The sequence below is a fragment of the Pongo abelii genome, chromosome 16, assembly GCF_028885655.2.
Source record: "Pongo abelii isolate AG06213 chromosome 16, NHGRI_mPonAbe1-v2.0_pri, whole genome shotgun sequence".
In the NCBI taxonomy this organism is placed as follows: domain Eukaryota; kingdom Metazoa; phylum Chordata; class Mammalia; order Primates; family Hominidae; genus Pongo; species Pongo abelii.
Genome location: NC_072001.2, coordinates 18712505 through 18737030, shown reverse-complemented (window position 1 = coordinate 18737030; position 24526 = coordinate 18712505). Strand labels below are relative to the sequence as shown.

At 41.7% G+C, this 24526-nt stretch overlaps 1 protein-coding gene across 1 annotated transcript in view; it reads right to left on the bottom strand.

Annotated features, from left to right (window-relative positions):
• LOC134760247 (E3 ubiquitin-protein ligase HERC2-like) overlaps positions 1–23872 on the bottom strand; it is a 40056-nt gene extending 16184 nt beyond the window's left edge. Inside the window, exons 1-7 of the mRNA XM_063716511.1 lie at positions 23779–23872; positions 23061–23163; positions 22008–22159; positions 19907–20031; positions 16861–17435; positions 15506–15558; positions 11414–11489 (exon numbers count right to left, since the gene is read on the bottom strand). The gene's annotated coding sequence lies outside the window, so the exon portion shown is untranslated. The remainder of the gene's footprint in view (positions 1–11413; positions 11490–15505; positions 15559–16860; positions 17436–19906; positions 20032–22007; positions 22160–23060; positions 23164–23778) is intronic.
• Positions 23873–24526: the final 654 nt, after the last annotated feature.

Genomic DNA, 24526 nt, shown 5'->3' with positions numbered 1-24526 from the left:
AGTTTGTTTCTTTTTAATTACGAGAGCTTCGGCTATTATGGGTCTTTTGTGGTTCAACATGAATTTTAGGATTTTTTTTTTCTGTTTCTGTGAAGAATGTCATTGGTATTTCACTAGGGATTGCACTGAATTGGTAGATTGCTTTGGGTAGTATGGACATTTTAACAATATTGATTCTTCCAATCCATGAAGATGAAATATTTTTCCATTTTTTGTGTTCTCTTTAATGTCTTTCATCAGCGTTTTAGAGTTTTCATTACAGAGATCTTTGTAATGATCTTCTTTGGTTACTTCCTAGGCATTTAATTTCATGTGTGGCTACCGTAAATGGGATTACTTTTCTAATTTATTTTTCATATTGTTTACTGTTGGCACACAGAAATGCTACTGATTTTTTATGTTGATTTTGTATACTGCAACTGTACTGAATTTATCAGATCTAATCATTTTCTTCTGGAGTCTTTAGGTTTTTCCAAATATAAGATCATATCATCTGCAAACAAGGATAATTTGACTTCTTCCTTTCCAATGTGAAGGCCTTTTATTTCTTTCTCTTGTCTGACTGCTCTAGCAAGAACTTCCAGTACTATGTTGAATAACGGTGGCCACACTGAGCATCCTTGTCATGTTCCAGATCTTAGAGGAAAGGCTTTCAGTTTTTCACCATTCAGTATGATACTAGCTGTGCGTCTGTCATATATGGCTTTTATTATGTTGAGATATGTTTCTTCCATAACCAGTTTTAAGAGATTTTATCATGAAAGGATGTTGAATTTTATCAAATGCCTTTTCAGCATCAATTGAAATAATCACATGGTTTTTATCCTTCTGTTGACACGATGTATCACACCGATTAATTTGCATACGCTGAACCATCCTTGTACCCCAGGGATAAACCCCACTTGGTCACGATGAATGATCTTTCTAATGTATTGCTGAATTTGGTTTGCTAGTATTTTGTTGAGGATATTTACATCAATATTCATCAGAGACACTGGCCTGTAGTATTCTTTCTTTGATGTGTCTTTGTCTGCTTTTAGTATCAAGGTTTGAATTTTTAATGACTTATTTTGTGGCCTAACGTATGGTCTAACCTTGAGGATGATCCATGTGCTAAAGAGAACAATGTACATTCTGCAGCCATCAGATGAAATGTTCTAGAAATATCTATTAAATCCATTTGGTGTACAGTGCAGATTAAGTTTGATGTTTCTTTGTTAATTTTGTCTGGATGATCTGTCCAATGCTGAAAGTGGAGTGTTGAAGCCTCCGTCTATTAATGTATTAAGGCCTATCTCTCTCTTTAGCTGTAATATTTGTTTTATGTATCTGGGTGATCTAGTGTTGAGTGCATATACACATATATTTATAATAGTTACAGCCTCTTGCTGAATTGGCCCCTTTATCATTACATAATGACTTTTTTGGTCTCCTTTTATAGTTTTGGTCTTGAAATCTATTTGGTCTGATATAACCACTATGCTTTTCTTTGATTTCCATTTGCCTCTCCCTTTTTCCATCCCCCTGCACCGTCCTGAAGAGGTGGTCTCCAATTTGAAGAAGCATGCAGCCAATGAACTGCCTGTAGGGAGGGGCAGCCTCCAAGGGCCCAGGGTTTCAGTCCCACAACCACAATGGATCCAATTCTACCAACGAGGACCTGAGCTCCAGGTGATAGTGTGCCCTAGCCAACATCTTGACTACAGTCTTGTGAAACCTGAAGTAGAGGACAGAACTAAGCTATGGCCAGACTCCTGACCCACAGAAACTGTGAGAGTGTAAATGCTTGTTGTTACAAGCTGCCAAATTTGTGGTTGGTAACTTGTTCTGTAGCGACAGCAAGCAAGCCAGCATCCTTCAGTTTTTGTAGAAGGAACAGCTTTCTCTCAGCACTCTTATTTTTTCTGTTCACATCACTAACAGGATAACTGCCATAAACATACTTGAAACCAAAACATATGACTTTTGGTAAAAATATCAGCTGGTGGGGGAGAGGTAAACTCCTTCCTAAAAAGTGAGCCCTGGCCAGGTATAGTGACTCACATCTCTAATCCCAGCACCTTGGAAGACTGAGGCAAGAGAATCACTTGTGCCCAGGAGTTCAAAACCAATCTAGGCAACATAGCAAGACCCTGTCTCTACAAAAAAATTGTAAAATTAGCCAGAAGGCTGGGCATGGTGGCTCACACCTGTAATCCCAGCACTTGGGAGGCCAAGGCAGGTGAACTGTTTGAGCTCAGGAGTACAAGACCAGCCCTGGCAACATGGCAAAACCCCATCTCTACCAAAAATACAAAAAATTAGCCAGGGGTGGTGGCGCACGTGTACTCCCAGCTACTTGGAAGGCTGAGGTGGGAGAATTGCTTGAGATCAGGAGGTAGAGGCTGCAATGAGTTGAGATCACTCCACTGTACTCCAGCCTGGGCAATAGAGCAAGACCCTATCAAAAAATTTTTTTAATTTAAATTTAAAAAATTAAAATAATATAAAAAATAAAATTAAAAAGGAAGCCGAAAGCATTCAGGGCCCCTGAAGTTTAACCAGTGAATGGAAAGGTTTGACTCTTCTACTCATTCAGTCAGAGGAGGGCAGTGAATACATGCACTGGGGTTCAGTCCAAACCCTACCACAGTGCACATGATAACAGGCTAACAGTGGCCAGAACTCACAGCCCCATGTGGGCCGTGCTGCAGCAGTTACAGACTATCTTTAGGCACTCAAGGGAATATGACACTTGATCTGCGTCTTAAAGTGTTTCAGAAAACAGAAACAGAGAAGATGAATTAAGAAGCTATTACTGGCTGGGCGCGGTGGCTAACACCTGTAATCCCAGCACTTTGGGAGTCTGAAGCGGACGGATCATGAGGTCAGGAGATCAAGACCATCCTAGCTAACACGACAAAACCCCATCTCTACTAAAAATACAAAAAATTAGCTGAGTGTGGTGGCATGCGCCTATAGTCCCAGCTACGTGGGAGGCTGAGGCAAGGGAATTGCTTGAACTTGGGAGGCGGACATTGCGGTGAGCAGAGATCCCACCACTGCACTCCGGCCTGGGTGACACAGTGAGACAGCATCTCAAACAAAACAAAACAAAAAAGGCTATTACCAAGGGTCCAAAAAAGAAAGGATGAGAGTCGAAGTCAAGACAGGGAGGTACAGTCTTTAAGATTACTTCAGGCAGGGCACGGTGGCTCACATCTGTAATCCCAGCACTTTGGGAGGCCAAGGTGGGCAGACTGCTTGAGCCCCAGAGTTCGAGACCAGCCGGAGCAACATGGTGAAACCCAGTCTCTACAAAAAATACAAAAATTAACCAGGCGTGGTGGTACGCACCTGTAGTCTCACTACTCAGGGGACTGAGGTGGGAGGATCACCTGAGCCTGGGGAGGTTAAGGCTGCAGTGAGCCGTGACGGTGCCACTGCATTCCAGCCTGGGCAACAGAGTGAGACCCTGACTTAAAAAGAAACTATTTCAAATCACATCAGTTAAATCAAATGTGAAAGGGAAAATAAGGGAGGGAACAGAAGAGGAATGAGAATTAGTTCTGTCTTAACCACTAAGATTTGCACTAACTACTGAACATAAACATGGAGCTCCTCCCCACTCCACCAACCCTCAGTAAATATAGATCCAGATCTTAGCAGAGTGTTCAGGGCTAGAGACTCAAATCTGGGAGTAGTCAACAAATGGACTGTAGGTGATGTCCTGGAGAAGATGCCAACACCCAAGCAGAGAGGGGAGACCCCTGCCCAGCCCTGAAAGCACTCTGAGATCGCCCCAGACTGGCTGGGATCCACACACCAGTGTTCTGCGGTACAGCCTAGATTGAGAAACATTGGTGTTACAGAGGTACCATTTAAAAAAAAAAAGCCAAAAGATGAAACATTTAAAGACTAAGCCAAGGAGGAAGCCCAGTTTACATGGAAACAAGAATAATTACCACCACCTTTCAATTATTACCTGGGAAGGAAGAGGATAGGCCAGACCTTGTCCTTCTGAGTGACAAGGAATTCTTTTTTGGAAGGTGGAGACTGGACTCCTGGAGGGACAAGCACTATGGAAGCCTCCTAGGAACTGATGACCGAAATAAATGGTAAGCACCATTCAAAAAACAATTTGGGCACCTTAAAGGTGGAACATTACTAAGGCAATAAAGCAAGCCTCACTGGAGGAAGTCTCCAGAGAGTTAGACTGTGAACAAGCAAAAGTGAAGCCCAGGAGAAGAGCTCTCCAGATGACACACAGTACAGGATCCTGACTGAGGAAGCAGCAGCCTGGGAACAACTGGAAGACAGCCATGGCACTGATAAGAACAGGGACTACAGGCAGGGCGTGGTGGCTCACGCCGTAATCCCAGAGATTTGGGAGGCCAAGGCAGAAGAACTGCTTGAGTCCAAGAGTTCAAGAGCAGCCTGGGCAACATGGTAAGACCGTGTCTCTACAGAAATATAAAAATTAGCCAAGTACATGGCACACGCCTATAATCCCAGCTACTGGGGAGGCTACAGCAGGAGGGTCACCTGCACCCAGGTGTTTGACTCTGATCACACCACAGCACTCCAACCTGGGTGACAGAGACCCTATTCATTAAAAAAAAAAAAAAAAAGGAAGAAAGAAAGAAAGAAAAAGAAAAAAAAGAATGAGACTTTCCATTTGTAAAGTGAGAGTATTTATTTCTACAACTGTCTCCAATTAGCTTTTTATTAGTAGCTGACTTACCTAAACGTGCCCAGTAGGTTTTCAACTTTTGACTTTTTTGGTTCAGATCCCAGATGCTTCTAATTAGGTTATTTGGGCTGAGAACTCTTTTCCAATTTTTTCCAATCTCACATTCCTATCTCACACCTCTGAAATGACATGCCAAGTAAAGGCACTTTCATCATCAAAAGACCCCAGCAAAAGAGGCAGTAACAGGCTCACTTTTTGTAAGTTAGTAAACTGAAGCTCAGAGGTTCAATGACTTGACCAAAGGCCACACAACACTGAGGCTGTGAGAGGTGGGATTTGGGAAGAGGCCCAACTCCAAGGCTTATTCGCTTCCCACCAACACCATAACATGCACCCACACCTGCAACACGGCAGCCAGGGCAAGCCTTCACGCTCCCATACGTAGGCCACCAATACTTTAATACCAATCAGGACTAGGCAAGCAAACCGTTAAGGCATTTTTTTTTTTTTTTGAGACGGAGTCTCGCTCTGTAGCCCAGGCTGGAGTGCAGTGGTGCCATCTTGGCTCACTGCAAGCTCCACCTCCTGGGTTCATGCCATTCTCCTGCCTCAGCCTCCCAAGTAGCTGGGACTACAGGCACCCGCCACCAGGCCTGGCTAATTTTTTGTGTATTTTTAGTAGAGTTGGGGTTTCACCGTGTTAGCCAGGATGGTCTTGATCTCTTGATCTCGTGATCTGCCCGCCTTGGCCTCCCAAAGTGCTGGGATTACAGGCGTAAGCCACCGCACCCGGCCCGTTAAGGCATTTATTAAAGTGCCTTCAGAACAATAGAGTCAGGCAGTAAAATCCAAAACTGAATAATATAACAAATGAATATCTGATTAATGTATAGGTTAGAAAATGTTTCTTTTTCATGTCCTTACAATTTGACAGAAAAGTAATATCTTCAAATATTTGCAGATGAGTAGAGGTATATGGCTTTTTTTCTGAAATCTACAGAAAAATACTAAACACCTACTGAACACAGGACAACATATGAAAAAATGTTAAGAACAGATTCCTGGAACAATTAGAAAGGTCAGACAGGAACATTAAGTACGTCGATTTGAAGACATCTGAGAAGCAGCAAGGGAGTGACGTCTTCCTATAGCCTAAGACCCACGAGAGGAAGAAAGAGGCCCAGAGAACCTAAGCAAGCAGGTATGAGACTGAGAAGCAAAACGGAGCTTCTGAGAGACTCCCAGGGCCCTCATACAAGAGAAAGAGGCCTGGAAGACCCCATGCTCTGAGCTGGAACCTCAAAGGGCCACACACCAGAAATATAGGCGAGTTAGAAGTAGACCAGCCTTCACAGAAAACCAGCCCAGTTCCGCATTCTCTCAATTTCCAGCAGGACTGCAGTGACCTAGGATTGCCTAGAACATCCTCTCTGGAGGAAGATATTGCTCCTCGATTTATTGCTACAATATTGCATATACAATATCTGGAAGTCAGGCAAAAATAATAATGACAAAGATACAAGACTGCATCATTGAAAAATGAAAAAAAAAAAATAGAAGTCAATAGAACAGACCAAAAGTGGATCCTGAAAACAGAAATATAAAGACTTCTGTCACGAAAGAAGAGCCTGAGGAATGAACTGAAGTGTTGACACTCTGCTCAGCAGATGCCAGCTCGGGGCAATGGGGTGAGGGAAGTGGGAAAGCAAGACAAGATCAATGAAGCAATGGTATGTGGTATATGACTTCACAGTCAGCTAAGCGTGATTTTAGCCTACTCTATGTAGGAGCCATTCTTATTTCCTTTAATTTCCTAAAAAAAGAAAAATATATATTAAAAAAGAGTGATTTTATATTTTTCAATGGTTGAAACATACTCAAAAGAATCGTATGTCAGCCAAGCACAGTGGCTCACACTTGTAATCTCAGACTTTGGGAGGCCGAGATGGCTGGATCATGAGGTCAGGAGTTCAAGACCAGCCCAGCCAACATGGTGAAACCCCGTCTCTACTAAAAATACAAAAAAAAAATTAGCCGGACATGGATACATGCCTGTAATCCCAGCTACTCCGGAGTCTGAGGCAGGAGAATTGCTTAAACCCAGGAGGTGGAGGTTGCAGTGAGCCAAAATCGCGCCACTGCACTCCAGCCTGGGCAACAGAGCAAGACTCCCTCTCAGGAAAAAAAAAAAAAAATCATATGTCAACACATGAAAATTATATGACATTCAAATTCTGGTATCCACAAAGTTTTCCTGGAATATAGCCACACACACGTTTGGCGGCTTCTCACAGGACAATGGCCAAGGTGAGTTGTTATAAAAGAGCACGTATGGTCCACATAAACATTTACTAGCTGGTGCTTTACAGAAAAAATGTGCTGACCCCTATGTTAGTGCCCCCTCTTCTCAATGAGCTGCAAATACAACCAACTGTTCAGCCAGCACATTCACTAGGCATATGTAGCTTTTCCAGAAGGTTTGCAAGAAGAAACTACACCATAAAATAGTCCAAGGAGGAAAGAAAAAGGGAGGAATAAAAACACTCAGTTCCCTCATGTCTCCTTGTAAAGTGGTGAATGTTCATACCACAGGGAATTCACACCCACACTCGCCACACCTTCCAGGCTGTGTCACTGACTCCTTGGTAGGCAGTCAGGAAGCCATACTCCAACTCTCTTGTGTGACATCACAGCGGAGACTGGAGCCGAAGGGCAGCTCACAGGCATGAGTCAACCAAGAGGGACAAAGAGAGGCAGCTAAGGAATCTATGGGGTTGGACGAGGTTTATAAATACACTTTTAAAATAACTACCTTTAATAGGGTCAAGCAATTAAAAGATCCTATTAACAGCCAGGCACGGTTCACGCTTGCAATCCCAGCACTTTGGGAGGCCAAGGCAGGCGAATCATGAGGTCAGGAGTTCAAGACCAGCCTGGCCAATCTGGTGAAACCCCATCTCTACTAAAAATACAAAAAATAGCCAGGTGTGGTGGCAGGCACCTGCAGTCCCAGCTACTCAGGAGGCTGAGGCAGGAGAATTACTTGAACCCAGGAGGTGGAGGTTGCAGTGAGCCAAGATTGTGCCACTGCACTTCAGCCTGAGCAACAGAGCAAGACTCCTTCTCAAAAAAAAAAAGATCATATTAACAATTCCAACACAGAAGTTTCAACTAGAAAAAAGTACCTAAAGTGGCAGTTAAAGAAACTGTCAAACATTTCAAACTAAACATTTTAAAGGGATGTGTTTAATATAATTATACCTCAATAAAGTTGATATTTTTTAAAAATGGAAATTCTGGAATAGAAAAATACAATAATAAAATTTAAAACTCAATGGATTTGATTAAAAACAGATTGGGAAGGCCTGTGCTTCCTCCACCTATAAAGGATTAATTTTGTAGAAATTACTTCCTTGCTATAATCAACTAGAAAACGGGACAGAATATACCAAAAAGCTGTTACCAAAAACTGGACAACAGAAAGCCCAGAGCTGGGATCCCTCAGAGAAGCAAAACACTGCCCAGAAGCAGCTTCCAGGCTGCAGCACAGGAAAGGGGAACCCAAATAGAGCCCAAAGAACTTGCTGAGCTCAGGAGACAGATCAGCTATACGTAGGCCAAATGACAAGAATACAGCAAGCTCCAGAGATGAGTCGAGGGGCCCCTTGAGTATCTGTCTGAGTACTGCTCTGAGCATAGGTTAAGAAAACTACAGAATACTGGGGAAAGAAGCACTAGAAAGTAATAAGCAGCATCACCATGATGCACAGTCTGGGAAAAGCCTGTGTTTCCACAAAGAAGGACAGAAAGATCTTCTCATACACCAAGCATCAGGTGGAGTCCTGAGAAGAGTATTGCCTTCGTAGTATGGATAAATGAGCCCAAGGGTAAAGGTTGTGTGGATCAGCCCTAACAAACCTCAGAATCAAGCTTTGAAAACATCAAACTGACCCCATGTAACTTACATGTATGGCAGAACAAAACTAAGGCTCTTTCAAAAAATAAAACAAAATCCTGCACAGAACATAAAATTAACGTCTAGCATTCAATCAAAAATTAGCAGGCATACAACCATGCTCCCATAACTAGGGCAATCAATCAATAGAAATGACAGAATCAATCAACAGAGATGGATCTAGAAGTGATCAGAGATTACGGAATTCACAGACAAGGACATTAAAACCTCTCTTACAGAAATGCTCCCTATGCTAATAGAAGGAAAGCATGAATGTTATAAAGAGTGAAACAGAAGATATAAAAAGGACTCAAATGGAATCTCTAGAAATGAAAATACAAAAGTGAAAATTGTGATGGATGATATTAACAGAAGAAACACTGCATAACAGTTACAACCATAATCTACAATGTCTAAGCACATAGCTATGCCATGCTCTCTCCCTTAACACTCATGCAGTCTAGGTTTAACAAATAACTGTTTCACGCCCATCATCAGTTGCAGGTTGATCTACAGTCATCCAGTTGTCCAAAGATCTTTCTCCACTCCATTCCTAAGGAAGGGCTCATGAGAACAATACTTCCAAAGTTACAGCTCATTGAGAAGTTTACATGTTTTTCATCTGAAAAGTTGGTTTTGCTAGAACAAAAAATGCTTTACTCACATTTTCTTTTCTTGAGTGTCTTAAACAGGTTACTCAATTTCTTCTTCATAAAGAATTGTCATCTGCTGGGCTCAGTGGCTCACTGCTGTAATCCCAGCACTCTGGGAGGCCAAGGTGGGTGGACTGCCCGAGCTCAGGAGTTCAAGACCAGCCTGGGCAACATGGTGAAACCCTGTCTCTACTAAAAATACAAAAAATTATCTGGGTGTGGTGGTGCACGCCTGTAATTCCAACCACTTAGGAGGCTGAGGCACAAGAATGGCTTGAACCTGGGAGGTGGAGGTTGCAGTGCGCTGAGATAGTGCCACTGTACTCTAACCCGGGCAACAGAGTGAGACTCTGTCTCAAAAAAAAAAAGGAATTGTCATCAAAGTCCTATGACTAAACCCTTTTCCTTAAAAAAAAAAAAAAAAAAAAAAAAACTAGTATTACTAGTCTTTTCCAAGAACCAAAGTTAAAAGTTAGTTCTTTAAAACACCAGGCCAGGCACAGTGGCTCACGCCTGTAATCTCATCACTTTGGGAGGCTGAGGCAGACGGATCACGAGATCAGGAGATCGAGACCATCCTGGCCAACATGGTGAAACCCTGTCTCTACTAAAAATACAAAACAAATTAGGCGGGTGTGGTGGAGTACACCAGTAGTCCCAGCTACTCAGGATGCTGAGGCAGGAGAATCGCTTGAACCCGGGAGGCGGAGGCTGCAGTGAGCCAAGATCACGCCACTGTACTGCAGCCTGGTTGACAGAGCCAGACTCTGTCTCAAACCAAAAAAAAAAAAGAAATTCTTCTAGTCCCTCCCGCACTTTCCATTAAACACATTTCAACTGTGTTATAGAAACACAAAGAGGAATCTAAGAGATATTTCATTAAACATTCTAGGATATTTCTGCTAGTTAACAATATGAAAGCTGGAGTTTTGAAGACTGCCTCAGTGAGCTCTTTTTTTGACTGCCTGATTGAGTTGGAGAAGCTCTGCCATCAAAACTGCTTGCAGCCTAACACTATAAGACAACTTAATATGAGCACAACAGAAAGGTTTGAAATTCTCATAAGCTGGAACACTTCCACAAAATTTATAATGGATAAAGTTCATGTTGTAGGTTTTATTTTAAAAACGAAATATAAAAATACAGGAAAAGAGCTGATGTTATTATTATTACTACTATTATCTTAAGAGACATTGCCTCTTACTGTTGCCCAGGCTACAGTGCCTGGTGTGAGCAACAGCTCACTGCAGCCTCAACCTCTCCGGCTCAAGGGATCCTCCCACATCAGCTTAACAAGCAGCTGTGACTACAGACATACACCACCATCCCTAGCTGATGTTTTTTAAATTGTAGATAGAGACAGGGTCTCACTAAGTGCCAAGCCTGGTCTGGATGGAACACCTGGCCTCAAGTGATCCTCTTATCTCAGCCTCCCAAAGCGCTGGCATTGCAGTTGTGGGCCACCATGATCGGCCTGATATTATTTTGAAAGCAGCCTATTTTTAAATCTTACAAGCAAATTGACCAACCTATGGGATTACAATTGCCACACGGCTAAATAAGCTAACATATTGCTAGATTTACTTGTTAGAAAATTTAATAATCATAGGTCATATGAAATATCATCTTCCCATGATACTCTTTGCTAGCACACCATGTCTGCTGCAGTGTGCTCAAATTTGGAATAATATTTCAAAAATGACACTAATCAATAAATGGCATTGGCAGACAAATGAAGAGTGGAAGACAGAAGTGGCATGGAGAAAACCTGGGGTGGATAAGAAGACAGGAATATGACCATGAAATTGGTCAGATGTGGATTTAGTTCCCTGATCTTGCTACCTTGTTCATCTTCACATTTCTTCTAAAAAACAGGAATACTACAGATAATAACGGAAATCTCTGTAATGCTTTCAAGAGATTACAGGTAGCATTCCTACTAAAAGTCCTAGTAGAGTAGATGTTCAATTTATGAATGTTTTATCTGTTTCAGGAAGCAGATTTTGGGCAAACCAGTTTGAAAACTTGTACCTCACTGGTCTGGCTTACACATGAAACAATTTTTGTGGTTAACGGACAAAGTGCTTCAAACTTACTACTGTATTACATTTTTTAAATCTCAAAAATACTCACCTCCACCAAAATCTTTTAATAAGATGTGGCACAAGATTCAGTTAGTCCATTCTCCAGGTGACCAGCTTCATAAGCACTACAAATAAGTGAAAACAACACCATTTACAGAGGAATGAAAAAAATAAACCCGTTACCTTATATGCCAAAGTCTGAATCATCAGCCGCCATGGATATACACTTTTGACTTCTTTTAGCAATTAAAAAAATCAACATGACCACAGTAAGGGGTTGAACAGAAACTTCAGGGGGAAAAGGAAGCAGATTTAAAAATGCTCCAACAGACCAGGCACAGTGGCTCACATCTGTAATCCTAGCACTTTGGGAGGCTGAGGCGGGTGGATCACCTGAGGTTGGGAGTTCAAGACCAGCCTGACCAACATGGAGAAACCCCATCACTACTAAAAATACAAAGTTAACTGGGCATGATGGCACATGCCTGTAATCCCAGCTACTTGGGAGACTGAGGCAGGAGAATTGCTTGAACCCGGAGGGAGGAGGTTGCAGTGAGCCGAGATCACACCATTGCACTCCAGCCTGGGCAACGAGAGAGACTCCATCTCAAAAAAACAAACAACAACAACAACAACAAAAAACTCCAACAGACCTGTGAACACCACAATAAAGACTGGCCAGAGATTTCCAACATATAGACTATATAGACCAGATACACAATGCTTTCTGTGACTGAAGTAGAGAAAGAGAAGGGATATGTACCCAGAGACCCACAGGTTCAATGTTATTGCACTCCACCCTGTACTTAAAATCCAACTTCCCGGCCAGGCATGGTGGCTCATGCCTGTAATCTCAGCACTTTGGGAGGCCAAGAGGGGGCAGATCATCTGAGGTCAGGAGTTTGAATCCAGCTTGGCCAACCATGGCCAACATGGTGAAACCCCGTTTCTACTAAAAATACAAAAATTAGCTAAGTGCAGTGGCACACGCCTGTAATCCCAGCTACTCGGGAGGCTGAGGCAGAATTGTTTGAACCCAGGAAGCGGAGGTTGCGTTGAGCCAAGATTGCGCCACTGTGCTCCAGCCTGGGAGACAGAGCAAGTCTCAAAAAAAAAAAAAAAAAAAAAAAAGAAAAATAATCCATCTTCCTACAATTGTATTCACAGCTATTAGATTTGACACAGACCTGTATACTTGGTGAACTGTACATTAAACAGTTCTGAAATACTGAATGGCATTCCAACTTAAAATGACTTCAGATTAATCCAAATTAAAGCAACATTAAAACTCAAAACAAATACTCAACATCAGGAGTCTAATCAAGGGCCAAACATTTGATTCACCCACTACTAATACTTGTACTTGTATGAATTAGTTCAACCCAAGCAAATGTCTTTTCCTACAAGAATGATAATATTCCTCATCATAACTGTAAAACAACATTTAGTGGTCACAAAAAGTCAATACAATAAAGGCCCTTCTGTCCGGGCATGGTGGCTCACGACTGTAATCCCAGCATGTTGGGAGGGTGAGGCGGGTGGATCACCTGAGGTCGGGAGTTCGAGACCAGCCTGACCACCATGGAGAAACCCCATCTTTACTAAAAATACAAAAAATTAGCTGGGCATGGTGGCACATCCCTGTAATCCCAGCTACTCGGGAGGCTGGGGTAGGAGAATCGCTTGAACCTGGGAGGCGGAAGTTGTGGTGAGCCAAGATCGCACCATTGCATCCAGCCTGGGCAACAAGAGCAAAACTCCATTTCAAATAAATCAATAAATAAAAAATAAAGGCCATTCTTGCTGTAGAGTTCCTAATGTTTGGGACTAAAACAAAATAAAATACAGCTGTGAATTTCTCAATGCTCATTTTATCATATTAATAAATCATAAGACTGCAATTCTCCTCATGTTCAGTATATATCAGAAGTCTAACCACGTGAAGTAAAATGAATGGGCAAATGTTAGGTATCCAATTCAACAAAACGACACTCCTAGACAAATCCACAAAATACATTTCCGTATTTTTTTTTAAATACCAATCATTTTATTTAGATAACAAATTAGTTCACTGTTTAACAGTTACCCAAAAGCTGTGGAACAAAATAATTACAATGCTCCCCAAACTACAGTCAGAGAATAATGCAGGAAATATTCTCATTTCTATTCTGATCAATTTTATAAATTAAAATAAAAATTAACAGCACACACACACACCCCCACACACACCCACACCCATGCACACACACAAGAATCATACCATATGAATAAAAATCAAACTGTTCTGTTTAGAATGAAAAAGACCAAAGAACTTCTTAGAGGATGTGACTAAGATGCCAGTGACTTACTGTGTATATATAGTCTAGTGTGGATATACATTCAGCCAGAGTACCCTTAAAGCACTACCAGAACAGATCATCTCTCATTCTGTTACTGATTAATCCACCTGCAGACAGGGTGGTGGTGTGCCTGGTAAACTAAAATGGAACTGAATCATGGCTTTAGCCTTATGACAAAATATACCTCAGGGTAACCAGGACTTCAACAATGAAGTAGACCAGGTCAGATGGCAAGACAGACTCCCAAACCGACAAGAAGGCACTTTTCTCCAGAGTTTGGTGCTAGCCATAACCAATAATTCTGATTTTCTCTTGCTCTGATCCCAAATTTAATGGCAATCCCCTCTCCCCCAAAGTAAAAATTCAACAGTGACAAAGAGTTATTAAGCATAATTAATACTTAAAAGAGATTAGGAGTCTGAGAGATGGTGAGGATAAATAGCAGGGAATTTTTTTTTTTTTTTGAGAGAGAGAGCGTCTCGCTCTGTCGCCTAGGCTGGAGTGCAGCGGCGTGACCTCGGCTCACTACAACCTCTGCCTCCCAGGTTCCAGCAATTCTCCTGTCTCAGCCTCCCAAGTAGCTGAGATTACAGGCAGACACCACGACACCTAGCTATATATATATTTTTTGTATTATTAGTAGAGATGGGGTTCACCATGTTGGCCAGGCTGGTCTCCAACTCCTGACCTCAAGTGATCTGCCTGACTCGGCCTCCCAAAGTGTTGGGATTTACAGGTGTGAACCACCGCGCCCCGCCAATATCACGAATTTTTTGGTAAATGGTGGTAAAACAACTGGACATCAACATGGGGGAGAACAAAACTCCGTCTCAAAAATTCAAAATGGAACAAACATCTATATGTGAAATCAGAACTAAAAAGCTCCTAAAAGAAAACACAGGAAGAACATCTTTGTGTCCATGGGGTACACAGAGATTTCACTGATTGATTGATTGAGACAGGGTCTTGCTCTGTCACCCAGGGTGGAGTGCAATAGCGCACTCATAGCTCACTGCAGCCTTGACCTCCAGGGCTCAAGACATCCTACCACTTCAGCCTTCTGAGTAGCTGGGACCAGACACACAACACCACACCCGTTTCCCGGAGTTTTTTGGCATTCTTTTTTGTTGTGTAGAGACAAGGTCTCCTTTATTGCCCAGGCTTGTCTCAAACTCCTGAGCTTAAGCAATCCTACCGCCTCAGGTTCCCTGAGTCCTGGGATTATACGCTTGAGCCATCACACTAGATTTCTTGAATAAAACACAAAAAGTATGAATCACGTAAAAAAATTGATACCCCGTCTCTACCAAAAAAATACAAAAAATTATCTGGGGAGCCTGGGAGGCAGAGATTACAGTGAGCCAAAATTATGCCACTGCACTCCAGCCTGGGTGACAGAATCAGACCCTGTCTCAAAAAAAAAAAAAAAACAAAAGGGCTACGACAACATGGCAATAGGATAGAATAGACTAGTGATGTTTGAGAGAGTAGTTTAGCAGAAAACAGGTAAGAGGATTTGAACCCAGAAAAGAAATTATAACAAACACAAACTTAATCTTAAAAGCATTGAAACATTTTTTTCACTTGGAAAGGACACCTGAAACCAGTTTATACACATACATGGTCACACAACTGCAAAACAGCCTTTCCTGTAGGAAATCTCAGATCATGTATGCCTGCTGACACACACACTAATTTCTATATGCATGCACATCAATGTTATAACTACTACTCAAAATGTCATTTTTAAAATTCTTCATTTCCTGAGTTTATTTCTTTTAGAACTTACAAAGATAACATACCTTTTTAGAAAGGCCAAGGTCCCCCTTCTTGGGCATAAATCCAGGGTCTAAATCTTTGGATTCAAGAAGTTTCTTAGTTGGTTTTCTTTGACATTTACTTTCATACAGTCCTCAAATGCATGTATCTTTACATTAAATGATTTAGAAACTGGGCACAAGTTAATTTTTTAAAAATCTGTATACCACACAAAATGAATGTCAATGTTTTTGATGTTTTCTCCATCATCTTATGGGAAGAGGCAGGATGGTAATTTGATTATAAAATATTAGTAAACAAAACAAGTAAATAGTTCTCAATGCAAGCACAAACTAATGTGAGGGATGTGTGTGTTGACTTTAAATCACAAAATAACTAAGGGAGAAATCAAAGAGACAGAACTATCTTTATAACAACTGATTTTTGGGAGGACAAAATAAGGAGAAAAGGAGTGAAACAGAGCTTGAATAATGGTCATAAATGGACCAAACTTACACTTTCTGCTCTGCCCCTAAGTAAATAAAATTCAATAGGTAAAAGATAATTCATAGGATGACTCAAGAATTATATAAAAGAGCTGACTTAATAAATCGAGTCTGGCACATAATAGGTACTGAAACAACAACTATCTTTACTATTCTTTAAAAAATCTTTTTTATTATACCCAACTAGTTTAAGCACAATTGGAATCATTTCTTTAAGGAACAACATCAAAAGCTCCTGTTGATAATGTAAAAAAGTTACATCCAAAATTTAAAGGGGTACAGAAAAGAGGATTCTTCCCATTCCTTGACTGCCTATAATATTCAATAGTTACAAGGTGAATTAGAGACAATGTGTTTAGATCCAACTCTCCCCAGGTGATATATAAAGAATGATCAAGTGAGAAGTAACTGGTAATTAACTTCGAATGAACTGGTAATTACTATGTGGTCAGGTATACAACATCATACATTAATACATTATGATCTCCATTTTATAAATGAGGAAACAAGTTCAGAGACTAAACAACTTCCCAAGTAACACAAGGACTGGTGGAGCCAGCACTTGAAGCACAGTCCTTATTCCACTAATGTGCGGTGCCCCTCTTGAAGCCCTGTTATCCTGGTTGTAATTTACACAGTGGCTGATCAACAATCATGAAGAGCAACACTGGAGCAAGGAGCATAGTTATCAAAAATATGTCTTCTTGATAGCGTGCTACAATTCATAGTTAGTAACTATATCTAATTAGCCATCATTGTAAGTATTTCCCAGGACAAAAGGGAGTAGTTTATTGTATATAGATACTATGTTGGCTTTACATCAAAACATACTAAAATCTCCTGCTTCCTCTAATCATACCTGCTCAAATACTGAGACCCCAACCCCACCTTACCTGGCATTTTAACCAGCAATTCCTCAGACTCAAGGGCAGGCCGTGGAGAGACTTCCGGAGCCACAGGTACAGACAAGGTCAGCTGCAGCAACTCAGCATGTCCACCTCCAAGTTCTGACTGAGCCAAGGGGCCTTCCAAAAACGGAACTTCCTTTTTTTTTTTGAGATGGAGTCTCGCTCTGTCACCCAGGCTGGAGTGCAGTCGCAGGATCTCGGCTCACTGCAACCTCTGTCTCCTAGGTTCATGCCATTCTCCTGCCTCAGCCTCCCGGGTAGTTGGGACTACAGGCACCCGCCAACACGCCCGGCTAATTTTTTGTATTTTTAGTAGAGACGGGGTTTCACCATGTTAGCCAGGATGGTCTCAATCTCCTCACCTCATGATCCACCTGCCTCAGCCTCCCAAAGTGCTGGGATTACCAGCTTGAGCCACCATGCTTGGCCAACGGAACCTCCCTTTCAAGAACCGGAGGCTCTTCCTTGGTTGAAATCAAAGAATTCTCGTCCACCTGCTTGTTCTGAGCACTAGATCGACCTCGGGCTAGAAGGCTTTCCTCTTCACAGCGGGAGCTTACCTAAGAACAAAAAATAAAAATAGAGTCCACAGGCCAAAATTGTTGCAATTTAAGTGTCAAAAAGAATAACGCCCTTTAAAAGGAATGAAATTCTGACAAAGGCTACAAAAAGTGGATGAACCTTGAAGACATTATGTATGCCAAGGGAAATTAGACACAAAGAACAAATATCATATGATTTCAAGTATATGAGGTATCCAGAATAAGAAAATTCTTAAGATAGAACATAGAATGGCAATTGCCAGGGGCTGAGCAGAAAAGGGAGTTATTGGTTAATGGGTATTGACTTTTAGTTTGGAAAGATGAAAAAAATTATTGAGATGGATGGTGGAGATGGTTGCACAACAATGTAACTGTGCTTCATGCCACTGAACTGTACACTTAAAAATGGATAAAACAGGCCCAGCGCTGTGGCTCACGCCTATAATCCGAGCACTATGGGAGGCCAAGGCGGGCGGATCACAAGGTCAGGAGATGGAGACTATCCTGGCTAACACGGTGAGACCCCATCTCTACTAAAAATGCAAAAAATTAGCCAGGCATGGTGGTGGGCACCTGTAGTCCCAGCTACTTGGGAGGCTGAGGCAGGAGAACAGTGTGAACCTGGGAGACGGAGCTTGCAGTGAGCCGAGATCATGCCACTGCACTGCAGCCTGGGCAACAGAGCGAGACTCTCTCTCCAAAAAAAAAAAAAAAGGGATAAAATAATAAAATGTTATATATATATATTTTTATATATATATAGCATATATATAACATATATATACAAATATATATAACTATATATAACATATATAAATATATATAACATATCTATATATATAACATATATAACATATATAACATACAAATATATATAACATATACATATAACATATATATAACATATAAATATATATATTTTAACCAAAATTAAATAAAGAAAACAATGAAGTTGACTGAGATACACTGAAGCTATAATATCATGATAAGTCCACAACAGTAATTCAAAGGCAGGGGAAAAGACTGCTCTAATGTCTCCAATTAAAACAACTACTAATGAACTCCTTAATGTTACAATTGGTAATTAATGGGAAAGAAAGAAGCACTTATTCTGCCTTTCAAGTATTTCAGGACAATAATAGAGTCCAGTTAATGAAAGAGACTATCACTTAATAAAAATAGAGAAAATAATAAAACCTGAAGTCTGCATTTTGTAACCTCTAATAAAATTATTAATATAGGTAAAGATCTTCAACTGGCATTTTCAAGAAACCATCAGGGAAGCTGGGCGTGGTGGCTCACACCTGTAACCCCAACACTCTGGGAGGCTGAGGCAGAAAGATCACTGGAGCCCAGGAATTCCAGACCAGCCAGGGCAACACAGTGGGACATTGCCACTACAAAAAACTTGTTGTTAAAAATTAGCCAGGTGTGGTAGTGTGCACCTGTGGTCCCAACTACTCAGGAGGCTGAGATGGAAGGATTGCTTAAACCCAGGAGGTCAAGGCTGCAGTGAACTGTGTTCATGTATCTCTGCACTCCAGCTTGGGCAAGACCCTGTCTCCATTTTAAAAAAAGAAAAAACAAACTGTCAGGGAATGGCTGATGGGAATAAAATATTCCTTTTTGTAACCCTCCATATGCAATATGTTACACATTTTCATCTCTGGTATAGTCTAGCTAAAAATGTTCAACTTCAATCTATCAAACTGATAGGTTCTATCTTCCACTTCACAGAGAACAGGAGATAGAGAAAATCTAAGTGACACCTATGGGGAAGCAATTACACAAATATAGAGAAGTAGATAACTTTACATGTCACTCTCTTAAAGACATGATCTTGATCAGGAAAAAGAGATTGCTCTGAATTCAAAGGGATTTGAGAACCATAACAACCAGTTACAATGAGTAGTCCTAGACTGAGACCTGGTATGAATAATCCAAAGGTAAAGGTTAGGGGATAACTGGTGAAATCTGAAAGGCAGTTGATGTCAGATAAACAGATCTTATATAAGATGTAAATCTGTTAAACTGATTATAAAGGAAAATGTTCCATTTTTTAACTACATATTAACCTATGTAGGCGTAGAAGGTCAAAATGTCTCTAAATACTTCATTTTAAAAAAACTGAATTAAAAAATAAGACAAATAAGATGTATTTATTTTTGAAATTAGGGTCAGATTATATATATTTCACTTTATATCCCATATTTTTACTTAAGATTAAATCATAACAATATTCCTAAGTCATTAAATACTCTTTGAAAGCAAAGAGGGAAAAATATATACATAAAGAAATATAATATGTAGACTCATTTATATATTTCCTGAATAACCACTAAATCCTAAGTACTGTGCTAGAAGCTGAGAATAAAAAACAAGATCCCAGTTAAGGAAATTACTGTTTCATGAAGCTAAAGTATGACACTGAAGATAAAATTGCAGTTTCCTAAGGACCAGTGAAAGTTTGCCAAAATTTTGCAACACACCTTGTGCACCTGCTCCTGTAACTTCTTTTGTTTTTTCTTAGGAGTAAATACCGGATCATATTCTTCTGTATATTCCAAAAGCCACTTGCTTGGCTTCCTAAGGCGTTTCTTCTCTGACCGCACAGCTAAAAGATGATAAACAAGTTCAATATTATAAAAGATGATAAACAAGTTCAATATTAATCCAAAAGTTTCAGGAAAACCCACTGTTTTTATGAGACCATCTGGTACTCCCAAAAGTAACCAGATAGGAAACCACACAGTAAAATAGACTATGGCTTAAGATGCAAGAGGCACAAAATGGCTTATGTTTTCTCATATGCAAAAGGAACTGGGGGAGACAAAAGGACTTGTGTTACCTTATATACACATACAACAGAATATATGTGGCCCATCCAATATTAAGGAAAAGGTTAAATTTAAAGCCAGGTCTTATAGTCACTGACACCTGTACATATAAAGCTAATATATACCTAACAAAAATATAGCATCTAGATCAGGTAAACGGGTAAAATACATCTTGAGTTACAGGTTAAGTATGCCTTATCTGAAATGCTTGGGATCAGAAGTGATTCAGAATTTTTCATATTTTGGAATATTTGCATACACATAATAAGTTATCTTGGGGATGGGACCCAAGTTGAAACAGCAAACTCATTTACGTATTATATACATCTTTTATACACATAGCCTGAAGGTAATTTTACAAAACATTTATTTTCTACATTACACAAAGTTTGTGTACAGTGAACCGTAAGAAAGCAAAACTGTCATTATCTCAGCCACCCACGTGGAATATCTGTGGTTGTTTGGCATTACCATCATTCCTGCCTCTGAATTTATATGCTACTGATAGGCAAACATTTCCTTACACTTATTGACACATAAGTACTTAACAGTAAAAATATGACATACCCTTAACACAGTGAGAAAGTAGTGTGTTCAGGGTAGCTACGCAGCACAGCACCATCACTAGAATACTTGTACCGGCTGATAAAAAAACAGTAATAACAACGTCGGGCTTTGTGTCTCCATCTATGATGCTGTGTTTTGATTGTAAGGTTACTGTAAACTGTTTTATTTGATAAGGTAAGCAGAGGCCAGACCCAGTGGCTAACGCCTGTCCCCAGTACTTTGGGAGGCCGAGGCAGGCAGATCACAAGGTCAGGAGATCGAGACCGTCCTGGATAACACGGTGAAACCCCATCTCTACTAAAAACACAAAAAATTAGCCAGGCATGGTGGCAGGCGCCTGTAGTCCCAGCTACTCCGGAGGCTGAGGCAGGAGAATGGTGTGAACCCGGGAGGTGGAGCTTGCAGTGAGCCAAGACCATGCCACTGCACTCCAGCCTGGGCGACAGAGCGAGACTGTGTCTCAAAAAAAAAAAAAAAAGACTTTCTAATCATATTGTAAATGTGTAACAAGGGCCAAGTACTGTGTATTAAACTTAATAAATCAAAACAACAGGCCCTCTAAGACATAAATGGTGCTTCACTGTATGTTTATCTGCCTAACCCATCACAGGAACTCAATTCAGCATTAAACTGGTTTTAGATCAAGACACTAGAACTCATGTTTAGCAGTTATTAAATTACAATTATTAAGAAAAAAACTTCATTAGGTAAAGTCCTTTACTCCAAAAAGTTTCTCTAAATACATAAACACTAATATAAAAACAATTATTAAAACAACTTTGCCAGAATCTCAGGATTTCAGAAATATGAAAGTACTCATCTCTCACCTCTCCCATCCACTTAAAATGACAAAAACAGACCATTATAGCTAAATCAAAGGACATGTTTAAAGAGAAACAAACCCAAAGAGTAACTACACCAATTCTTGACCCAATTCTCTGTGCTCTGTCTTATGTAACATTACACTATGAATAACAATCCCATCATCCACGACAGCTTTTTTTTTTGAAACAGTTTTGCTCTCATTGCCCAGGCTGGAGTGCAATGGCGTGATCTTGACTCACTGCAACCTCCGCCTCCTGGGTTCAAGCGATTCTCCTGCCTCAGCCTCCCGAGTAGCTGGGATTACAGGCATACACCACCACCCCTGGCTAATTTTGTATTTTTAGTAGAGATGGGGTCTCACCATGTTGGTCAGGCTGGTCTCCAACTCCTGACCTCAGGGGATCCACCCACCTCGGCCTCCCAAACTGCCGGGATTACAGGCGTGAGCCACTGCGCCCGGCCACACAACACAGTTCTAAACACTGGACTCTCATATCTACCAACACTCAATACCTGTTTAAAAAGAAAAAGAAAAATTAGGAAGGGGCAATAACATTTCAGTGTAAGTATCCATGATCAACTACTGCTTAACAGCCTACACGACTTTCGATGAACAGTCAAGGCAGATTACTTAATACTTAAAATGGTTAACCTTAGGGAGTAGTAAAATACACAGACACACACAAGATATTTCAAACACTTCTTTTTGCTGCTGATAAGGAGTTCCAAAAGTAGTTTTTCCAAGCCATTTCCAAATAAAAGTAGATTGGGTGTAAAGAATTGTCTATCGAAATATTACTGTTAGTATTTATTTAATAATCTCCTGACAAGCTTGCAATTACCACGTTAAATAAAAAAATTAGGATCTAAGGCCAACACTCTTTCCTCATATTCTTGATGTGAAAATCTGAGCACTCCTCTCAATAAGGAGTTACAAATACAAAACAAACAGCTCAACTGAACTAACTCTTCTCTCTCCAGAAACACAAACACAAGACCTCATAAAATGAGTGAGTTCCTAGCGGCCATAATTACTGCAACTTACTTCTCCAATTTTCCCCTCCACAGTTAACTCAACAGCTCAAAAACTATCAGTAAAAAACAACAGTCACCATGATATGGTTAGGAGTGTGGCAGATTTCTTAACCAGTAATAATAGGAAAAAAATTTTGCCTATTCATAGATCTCAAGTTTCGTGCACTTGCAAGAAACTAATTAAAAGGCAGCCGTGCACAATCTACAAAAACAGCCATAAAAACTGTTACATTTTAAGTTACAGGAAACAAACCTGCTCCTCTAATTCAGCAAGATACAACTGATCTCCCTTTACATACCCTAAAAAACAAAAGCCTTGCACAAGAAATTTAAACATGGAAGCAGAAACACACCAAGAAAAAGACATGTCAAACCTCACCTGTATGTCTGTTTTCAACCATTTGGAGTCAAGGCGAGCCTGGGCAGCAAAACAGAAAGATTCAGAGGGCATCTTTTCTCTAGCTTCCTCCCAGGTCTCAGGCCTGCAAGTAAACGTACATGTTGAAGACCTAACGCTTTTTAATAGTTTACAAAGACACTCCCGAACGGTTTAATGCAGAAAAGGAAAAAGAGAGCGAGAGAACAGAAAGGGGGGAGAGAAGAGCTGGGGAGGTGAGTGAAGGGGGGACAGGGAAAGAGGGAAGAGATGGAGGGAGAGGGAGGTGGGGAAGGGAAATCTTCCTTCCAAGGTAGGCAGGGTGTGCCGAGTTTCTGCACCACGCTGACGAGACCTTGAGAATGGACGGTCACAGGAAGCCAAGTCACAATGTCATCCCCCTGCCCTCAAATCGAAAAGATACACACACACGACAGGGAGCCCATCGTTTTAACGACAAATGACAGCAGCATGAATCTGCCGCTTTACCCCACAGCAGGGCGCGTGCGTGAAACAAATCACTCAAAAGGATCGCCTGCAGAAAAACCCACAGCCACCACCACTTAAGAGATGGAGAGAGGCCCGAGGCTGCGCCGCGGGCGGTCGGCGCGGGCCGCGGTGCGGCCGCCGCGCCCACGCCCGCCTCCCGTGCTCCGCCGCCCGCCAGCCCCGCGCCCGCACCGCCCCCGCCACCGGCCGCCCGGGTGCCCCAGGCCAGGACCTGAAGCGCAGGGCCCGGCCGCCTCGCCCCGCGGGCGTCCGGACGCAGCCTCCCAGGAGCCGCTTGCTCAGCCGGCGCCTGCGATCCCGGCGTCTCTCGTGGCCCGAGGGGCCGACGCGGGACAGCCGCCCTCCGCGTACGGCCAATCGCAACGACGCTGCTCCACGGGCGCAGCCAATGGGGAAGAGGAGCCCTTCGCTGCTCCTCCGGACTCTCCCGCTTCCAGCAATCCCGCTTATCTTCCTACTTGGAGCGCCCTGGCCGTGGCCAAGGCCAACAGCGGGAGCCGGAAGGCGGGATTTCCGCCGCACGCACGCACGCCCTCACTCCCACGGAGACTGCTTGGCCCGGAGCGCTCTTAATCACGCGGCTGCGGGTGGTCGCGCTCACACAAACTGGAGCTATCCAGGGCGCTGGTCGAGTGGCTAGACCAGCTCCCCTGGGTATGAGAACGGATCTTTGTCTGGTTGGCTGACTCGGGCCTAAGAGCTTCCTTCCTCTGTGTTGAACTGAATGCAGCAGAAGTCTTGAGCAGATTACATGGAGCAGCTGTAGAAGCACGGTGCGGGGAATCAAAGAAGGAAACAGATCTCCAGCGACCACAAAATAAAATTGAAGAAATATAAAACAATATAGGCCGGGCATAGTGGCTCACGTATGTAATTCTCAGCGCTTTGGGAGGCCGAAGCGGGAGGATCCCTCGAAGCCAGGAGTTGGAGGATCCCATGTTGCCAGACTAGGCAACATA